Source organism: Fukomys damarensis, unplaced genomic scaffold (genome assembly GCF_012274545.1).
Source record: "Fukomys damarensis isolate Sample0158 unplaced genomic scaffold, DMR_v1.0_HiC HiC_scaffold_35, whole genome shotgun sequence".
In the NCBI taxonomy this organism is placed as follows: domain Eukaryota; kingdom Metazoa; phylum Chordata; class Mammalia; order Rodentia; family Bathyergidae; genus Fukomys; species Fukomys damarensis.
Window position 1 is genome coordinate 30,815,905 of NW_022900947.1, and position 8,238 is coordinate 30,824,142.

The window sequence follows — 8,238 nt, forward strand, 5'->3', positions numbered from 1 at the left end:
TTTTTTGGTAACAGGGATCAAACTCAGGACCTTGTGTTTGCAAGTAAGGAGGCGGCACCACTGGGCTAAATTCCTGACTCTATAATTGAAGATAGTATTTTCTTTTTGGTACCGGGGATCAAACTCGGATATTTGTGCTTGTGATGCAGGAGGCAGAACCACTGAGCTAAATCCCTGGCCCTGTAGTTCAGTTCTAAGGCCCTGTGTTCAATCTCCAGCACTGAAATAAATAATGAATAAATAGTGATGGTGTAGCAGTAGACAAGGCATCACTCAGAGTCATGACTGCATTTTCAAGCACTTGCTCTAGTTTAATGTATTATTTGAAAAGTAATTGACATAGAAGATAGAATGGAATGGAATTTGAGTGTTGGAAGAGAGTAAATAATTTTTTAAATATAAGAAATGAACAAATGGGGGGCCAGAGATTTAGCTCAGTGGTGCAGTGCCTGCCTGGTAAGTGCAAGGTCCAGAGTTTGATCTCCGGTACCAAAAGGAAAAATAAAAAAAGAACAAATGATAACTATCGTCCTTTGGCCACAGAGTTATAGAAAGTGCTCTTCTCTTTTGGCTTGCATGGACTTTTCAATCTTTCTGAAATTTTTCTTTTCTTTTCTTTTCTTTTTTTTTTTTTGGTACTGGGAATTGAACTTGGGTCCTTGTGCTTGCAAGGCAGGCGCTATGCCACTGAGATAAGTCTTCAGCCCTAGAACTTGTGATCCTTGTGCCACAGCCCATTCTTTGTTCTGTAAAGAGACCTCTTTGCTTTTTAGTTTCCATGGCAGAAGAAAATGACTCCTTGTCTTCTGAGTTTACATCTCCCTCTCAGATGAGCCCATATTAAACTAGGATCTCTCATCTAAATTACAGTTGCCAAGGATAGCAATAAAATTCTTGCTTTTCTCCCCCCATTGTAGTTACCATCTAGCACACTACATAATTTATTCATTATGCTGACTGTTTACTCTTTGCTGTCCAGGTGCCCATGTCTGGTCTAATCATCTGTGGTAGGGTGGGCAGGGTCATGTCTAAAACGTGCACTAGATGACCCATCACTAATGAATTGGAGGGCTAATACGATTTGTGGAGAAAGGAAAATCAGTGGGTCAGGGAGACGTGTCCTCCACCAGTTTCATCTCTGTTAAAGTGACATCAAAGCAGTGTCCTTTACACTTATACGCAGGGGGTGGGGATATGTAGCTCCACAGTACAGTGTTTGGTTAGTATACATGAGGCTCTGGTTTAATCCCCAGCATCGCAAAAAAAGGATGTGCATGAGTGTGTGTGTGTGTGTGTGTGTGTGTGTGCGTGTGTGTTTGTGTGTACTTATATAGGTATACATATATTTATATATAAATCCATATTTATAGATTAACACATAAAATATATTATATATAATATTTACATACACACAGAGTATCCAATCTACCTCATTAATCTGTAAAAAAACCCTTCTTCATTATTTTCACATTTAATTTTTAATTATTTTTTTGCGGATCCAGGGATTGAACTTAGGACCTTGCGCTTGCTAGGCAGGTGAGGCACCACTGAGCTACATCCCCAGCCCCACGCTTAATTATTGAAATTTAATTTCCAGTTTTGACTTCGTTTTTGTCTTCTTTGGTACCGGGGATCGAACTTGGGACTTAGTGCTTTTGAGACAGGCGACGGCACCACTGAGCTAAATTCCCAGCCCCAGTTTGACTTCTTTAATTTTAATAAATAAATTTTAATATGCAGTAATAAGTTCCAAATTCATAACCCAGGATCTTTTTTTTTTTCTTCATAAAATGAAACAGAAAACGAATACCCACAAGAGACCGGACTGTGATCCGCATCCTCGATTCTCCCCCTTTAGTATGGCCAGGCAGACTTTTTTCCTCCCTGTTTGCTGTTCCCTTCCTGTTTTAGTATATGTGCTGCCAAAGCAAGCATTGCTGTTCCCTTCCTGAAGCCTACCATGAGCAACAGAAGAGCATTTAGCAGGGCTGGGGATTTAGCTCAGTGGTGCCGCCGCCTGCCTCGCAAGCGTAAGGACCAGGGTTTGATCTCCTGTACTAAAAAAAAACACAAACAAATGAAAAAACAGAACGGGCATTTAGCAATGCGATCAAATACTGAGGTATGGACCAGACCCTTTTAGGACGTTAACAGAGGAGGAAGGGCAGTCTTCCTCGTGGAGGTGTGATTGTGCTTACTCCACTGACAGGATTTGACTCACTCCTGGCCTCATCCCAAGTGGAACAGAGCTGAATGGCTCAGAGCCGGTTCCAGAGTGGGAAAGTAGAGATAGGATCCTGGGGAAAGGGTGCAGGTATCTGTCATGGAGGGGGGAAGATGGGAAAAATCTTAAGAGAAAGATGTTTTTAATTTGTTGGCAGAGTGTTTTTCTTGTTATCTGAAGAGTGGCCACGTAAGCAACGCAGTGTGCCAGGATGGAACCTCTTATGCCATTAAGGAATTACAGTTGCTGATATGGAAAAAGGAGAGGGATATTTTCCAAAATTTTACTTCCTGTAACTCTGAGTTAGGAGCTCTGACACTGACTTAAAGCAATGGACTATTGTGTACATTCTCTGGGACCATAAACTTTAGGGGGCAAGGTCCTTTTTTTGTTCACTGATATATCCCAACTGCCTGGAATGGTATCTGGCACCTGTAAGTATTCAATGAAGTTTTGATCATTTGAATCAAAAGAATCCTATACTGTGCATATTTTCCCAACTGGCTAACAGTAGGGAGGTTTAATGCTGGACTTTACTACCCTGCCTGTCTTAATCAGGACACAGTTCAGGTGTTTTATTAGACATGAACCAATATATTTGTTAAGTGGTGTACACAGGAGAGCGGGGAAGAAGAGATACTTTATGGGCCACCATCGGTCATATTCCACTTTTGATGTCATCATCCCCAATTTCATTTGAGATATAGGAGAAATTAGTGTCAACAAGGAGTACAATTCAACTTTTACAATATTATTACAAATTTTAAATATACTCTTTCTGTGATGGTTGATTTTATGTGTCAACTTTACCGGGCAAAGTGATGCTCAGATAGGTGGTAAACCCTAATTTCTGGGTGTCTTTATGTGGGTTTTGGTGGGGGGATTAGCATTGGAATCATTAGACCAGATAAAGAAAGTTCATTCTTATCAGCACAAGTAGGCATCATTTAATCCCTAGAAAGCCCCAAGGGAAGGACAAAATCTTCCCCCTGCACAAACTCAAATCCAGGACCTTGCACTTGCAAGGCAGATTCGGCACCACTGAGCTAAATCCCCAACCCATGGAAGGACCCAATAGAGTAAAAATAGTGTAACCAGGTTTGGTGGCACCAGCCTATAATCTCAGCTACTTGGGAGGCGTAGGCCTGAAAATTGCAAGTTCCAGGAAAGCCTGGACAATTTAGCCAGATCATGTTTCAAAAATTTAAAAGCATTTATTTTTCCTTGAAGAGATTGAATTTAGGGCCTGTACACTGAACTACATCCTCAGCCCTCCCCCATCCCCCTTTTAAATTTTTTTACTTTGAGACAAAATCTTGCCAAAGTGCTGAAGTGTCCGGGCTGGCCTTAAACTTGAAATCTGCCTGCCTCCACTTCCTGGAGTGCTGGGACTACAGACATAAACCACCATGCCTGGCTTGTCAAAATAAAAATTTAAAAGGGCTGAGATATAACTAAGTGGTAGAAAGCTTGCCTAGCGTGCACATTGAACCTAGCCTGGGGTTCAGTCTCCAGTCCTGGGACAGGGGGCAGGGGAGAGAAGATAGAGGAAGCAATTTCTCTTTCTTCTTGAGCTGAGAAGTTCACCTTCTCTTGCCCATGGACATCTGAGCTCCTGGTTCTTGGACTTTCTGCGTCCAGGACTTACACCAGCAGGGCACAGAGTTCCCAGACTTTAGGTCTCAGAGTAATCATCACACCACAGACCCCTTTGGTTCTCAGGCCCTCAGAGTCAAACTAAATATCACTGGTGGGATTTAGGATGTGCTGTCTCAAAATATGCTGAGATGGTATATGGACTGCTTCAAGCTGAAATCACTTGAGGAACTATATTTTCAGAAAACCATACAGATTCTTTTTGGGGAGAGGTGTCCTTCTTATACCAATTCTGGAAAAGGGTCTTGATCACCAGAGAATGGTAATTAAGGCTGCAATTAATCTGATAAACAACTCTTCGAAGTAATCCTTATTTGCCACTAGCTTCTACATCTCCTCCCCTTTATCTCTCTTTTTTTTTTTTGGTACTGGGGATTGAACTCAGGTCCTTGCGCTTGCAAGGCAGGCCACCTAACCACTGAGCTAAATCGCCGGCCCTCTTTTTTATATCTTTAAAATTTCCTGCTACCATCCAGAGATCTATTTTCTGTTTGATTCCTTCATAAATGTATTGTTTGTCTAAAAAGTAAAAAGCATCCTGCTTTGTCAATTTTTTGGACTTCGCTCTCTTGTGAAGATCTCTAAGTAAAATTAATCAAACTTGTATGTTTTTCTCTTGCTAATCTACTTCTACATTAATTTGATTCCCAGATCCAGCCAAAGAGCCCACATAAGAATTAACAGGGGTTGAAAAAAAAAAAAAGAAAAGAAAAAAGAATTAACAGAGGTTGGAAGTGTAGTTCAGAGGTAAACCATCTGCCTCCCTTGCACAAGGCTCTCGGTTCAATTCCCCAACACCAAAACAAAACAAAACCAACAGGAGGTAGAGAGAATCTATCTTCTACATACCGCCACTGGTTTTTCTCATTCTCTGGCTTTCAGATGGCAAATCATGGGGCTTCTGGACCTCCATGATCCACATAAGCTGATCCCCATAATAAATACCCTCTTATGCATATATTGTCATAAATACCCCATTGCTTCTGTTTCTCTGGAGAACCCAGACTGATAAGATTTGGTAGACAATTGTTCTAGAGGAACAGAATTTTAAGGGTACATTTTCTAATTGGTTTGGAAGTTTCTGATATTGGATCTGTAATCTAGTTAGAATTAAAGACATTAAAGACACTATTTCCAATAGTAAAGAGAGCACTAACATTCACACATTTGTGAAAAGTCATAGAAATGCATAAAATCTGTGCATTGGATGTTCCTAATCAATCACTTGTAAGGAGCAAGTGACTATAAAATGCATTCAAACATTTGTGGAAAACTGAAAAATAGAACAGTGTTTCTAGATTGCTCCTTTTATGACTTGACAAAGTGTTAAAAAGATGAGCTCAAGGATTTCATTCCCAGCTGAAGCAAGAGATAAATGACCTAAGAGTTTTTGGGTGTTTCCTGAAATGCAGCCTTACTTCCTGTAGCCATGGGATGGAAATGCCCAGCAGTCATCTTGTGATTGCCTGTGTTGTGGTCTGAGTATACTCCAGCCTCGCAGGGTGTCTGCTATTAGAGTGAGGACATGGGATGGCAAAGAATGGCACCCTGTAAATTGGAATCGTGACATTTGGGAAGACACCAATGAAACTGAGGAACTTAGAGCACCCAAATTTCATGAGACTTCTTTGGGATTAACCGTACATTCCCTGGAGAAATGGTAATGTCCTCCCTTGAAGCAGTCAGTACTTACTTCATCACCACTCCTAGACCACCAGCAGACGAGAGTCCCTGCAGGTCCCTGAAGGTAGGTAGGGTACCAACTGTGGCCCATGGTCGAGGGGTACATAGCATTGAAGAAAACCATTAGAATATTTTAAATTTATACCAGCAGAAATCCATGGAGCATGTGGGGGAATGGCCCTTATGGGTGTGTGGGACAAGCTGGGCTTGCTAGTACATGTCTGTAATCCCAGCATTCTGGGACATTGAGACAGGAGGCTTGCAAGTTGGAGCCCAGCCTGGGTAATTTAGTGACTGGGCTAGACCCTATCTCAAAATTAAAAACAAAAAGGTCTGGGAATATAGCTCAGCACCAGGGCCCCGAGTTCACCCTACCCACACAAAGCATGAGACAATGGTGTCAGGAACATAAAAGTGGATCCAGCCAAATTCACTGACACAAGCCCACTAATCAGAGACTCTGCATGTAACGTCCCTAGGGAGTTAGAAGGGCTCAACTGCTTGTTTGGTTGACTGAAACATGGAAGAAAAGATGGCCTACCATGGATGGAATGGAAGTGCTCCCATCTCCCTTGGTTTGATATAAAAGAGGGGATTGAAAGATTTAGGAAAATTGGAATGTTACAGTGGATTTGTTATGTAAGATTTGCCCATCTTCACCGGAAGGGTTTAAAAGAGCTGCTTTTTAACCGATACTTTGAGAAATAAATTTTTTTGGGGGGTTTTTGAGACAGGGTCTCACTATGGAGTTAAGACTGACCTGGAAATTGCTATATAGTTCAGGCTGGTCTCGAACTCACAGGCATCCTCCTGCCTCAGCCTCCCGAGTGCTGGGATTACAGGCGTGTGCCACCACGCCTGGCCCAAGAAATAAATTTCTAAGTGGAGCCCTTACATCCTGAAAGAGCCCTGTGATCACTCTTCTCTTCAGGCTCAGATCTCATAGTCTGAACTACAGCCACTCAATTGGAAAACCTAAATGCAATGGGAGTAATTGGACAGCAGGGCGGCAGGGACCAAGCGGTGCCACTAAATCACCAAAGACTGCAGTTGCAAGTGGGTATAGTCACTGCCATGGGCAGCAGAGTCAAAGCAGCAATCAGAATTGTCTGTCACCTCCGCCTAGCAAGAACGGCTCTTATCAAAAAGGTAAAAGACCCTAGGTGCTGGTGAGGACATGGAGAGAAGAAGCCTTCGCATACTGTTGGTGGGAATGTAAATTAGTGTCATTATGGAAAATCATGAAAGAAAAAAATTAAAAACAGAACTACAGCATGATCCAGCAGTCTCACCCCTGGGTGTATATCCAAAGGAGATGAAATCAGTACTTTGAAGAGACATGTGCAGCCCTGTGTGCACAGTGCCTATAGCACCAGCCACTCAGGACACGGTGTGGGGTAGCATCACTGGAGTCGAGAAGGACAGGGCAGCCTGCGCCACAAAATAAAACAGAACAGAAACCAGCACAATATAACCAAAAAACCTAGGTTATACAGTGTATACATGTGTCAAAACATCACGTTATCCCATTAATATGTACAGTAATTATGTTTGCATGGATTGGTTAAAAAAATCAAATGAATTTAAAAATTAGTCTGACTCCTGCAGACCTATTCGGTCTAGTGGTTGTAACTCAATCTTGGAGGCAACTTCCTCATCTGGGTGTGTTACTCTGGCCCATTCACCAAGTGACTGGAGAAGCTTCTAGCTTGCGTGGGGCTCAAAACAACAAAGGGCTCTGCCACAGGCTCGCCTTGGCGCTTTCCCCCTGTTGGGAGGCACTGGAGGGACCCTAGATATTCTGGGGATATGTTGAGGGAGTTGAATTTAGGATACCTTTAGTTAGGATATAGAAGAGTATATTTATGTAGTATACAATCCTTTTTTATGTTTAGTTATGTTACTACTGGAATGCTTCCGGGACCTCTGCAACGGTTACCTATTAATGAATGCCAGCCAGTGCCCAGTATTTAGGGTTTGCTGTTGCACAAAGGATCTGGAAATTCCTTGAAAATGTGCACCTTATACATAAAGGAAATTTGAGGAGTGTTGCCCAAGTTGGACAACTCTCTTAAAGTTTTATTTGATGTTACTAAAACATTAATTGAAGAGTCAACATAATTAAAAACAAAACAAAACAACTAGCAGTAGGAAAAAATATTGAACATCCAGTTTACACACTAGACTATTTTCATTCTCTCTATAAAAAATATTATGAAACCACTGTCATCTGAAAAATGATCAAAGATCATCACATTTTGGAAAGTGAGAAGATCGAACTACAGAGACATTCATTCACTTAGATATTTGTTTATTCCACAAATATTTATTAGTTGCCTACTACATTTTGAAGAAGGTTGCTAAAGGCTGGGAATAGAACAGTGACCAGGCCAAAGATTCTCTGACATCAAAGTATTCATAATGTAAGGTGGAGCAGTCCCTAAAAAGTAGTCTGACCAATAATTATTTATTTATCATCAGGATAATTAAGATGAAAGTGAAGTGTAAGATAATTTCAGAGATAGCTGAAGTCTGAGTTTGGGGAAAGTATCCTTAAAAAAAAAAAGTCAGGCCGGGCATGGTGGTGCACGCCTGTAATCCCAGCACTCCAGAGGCTGAGGCAGGAGGATCCCTGTGAGTTTGAGACCAGCCTGGGCTACATAGTGAGTTCCAGG

General features: G+C 41.7%; 1 long non-coding RNA gene across 1 annotated transcript in view; it reads left to right on the forward strand.

Annotated features, from left to right (window-relative positions):
* Positions 1-8,238, forward strand: part of LOC104862899 — a 59,066-nt gene that overhangs the window by 31,715 nt on the left and 19,113 nt on the right. The gene's annotated exons all lie outside the window — the stretch shown is intronic.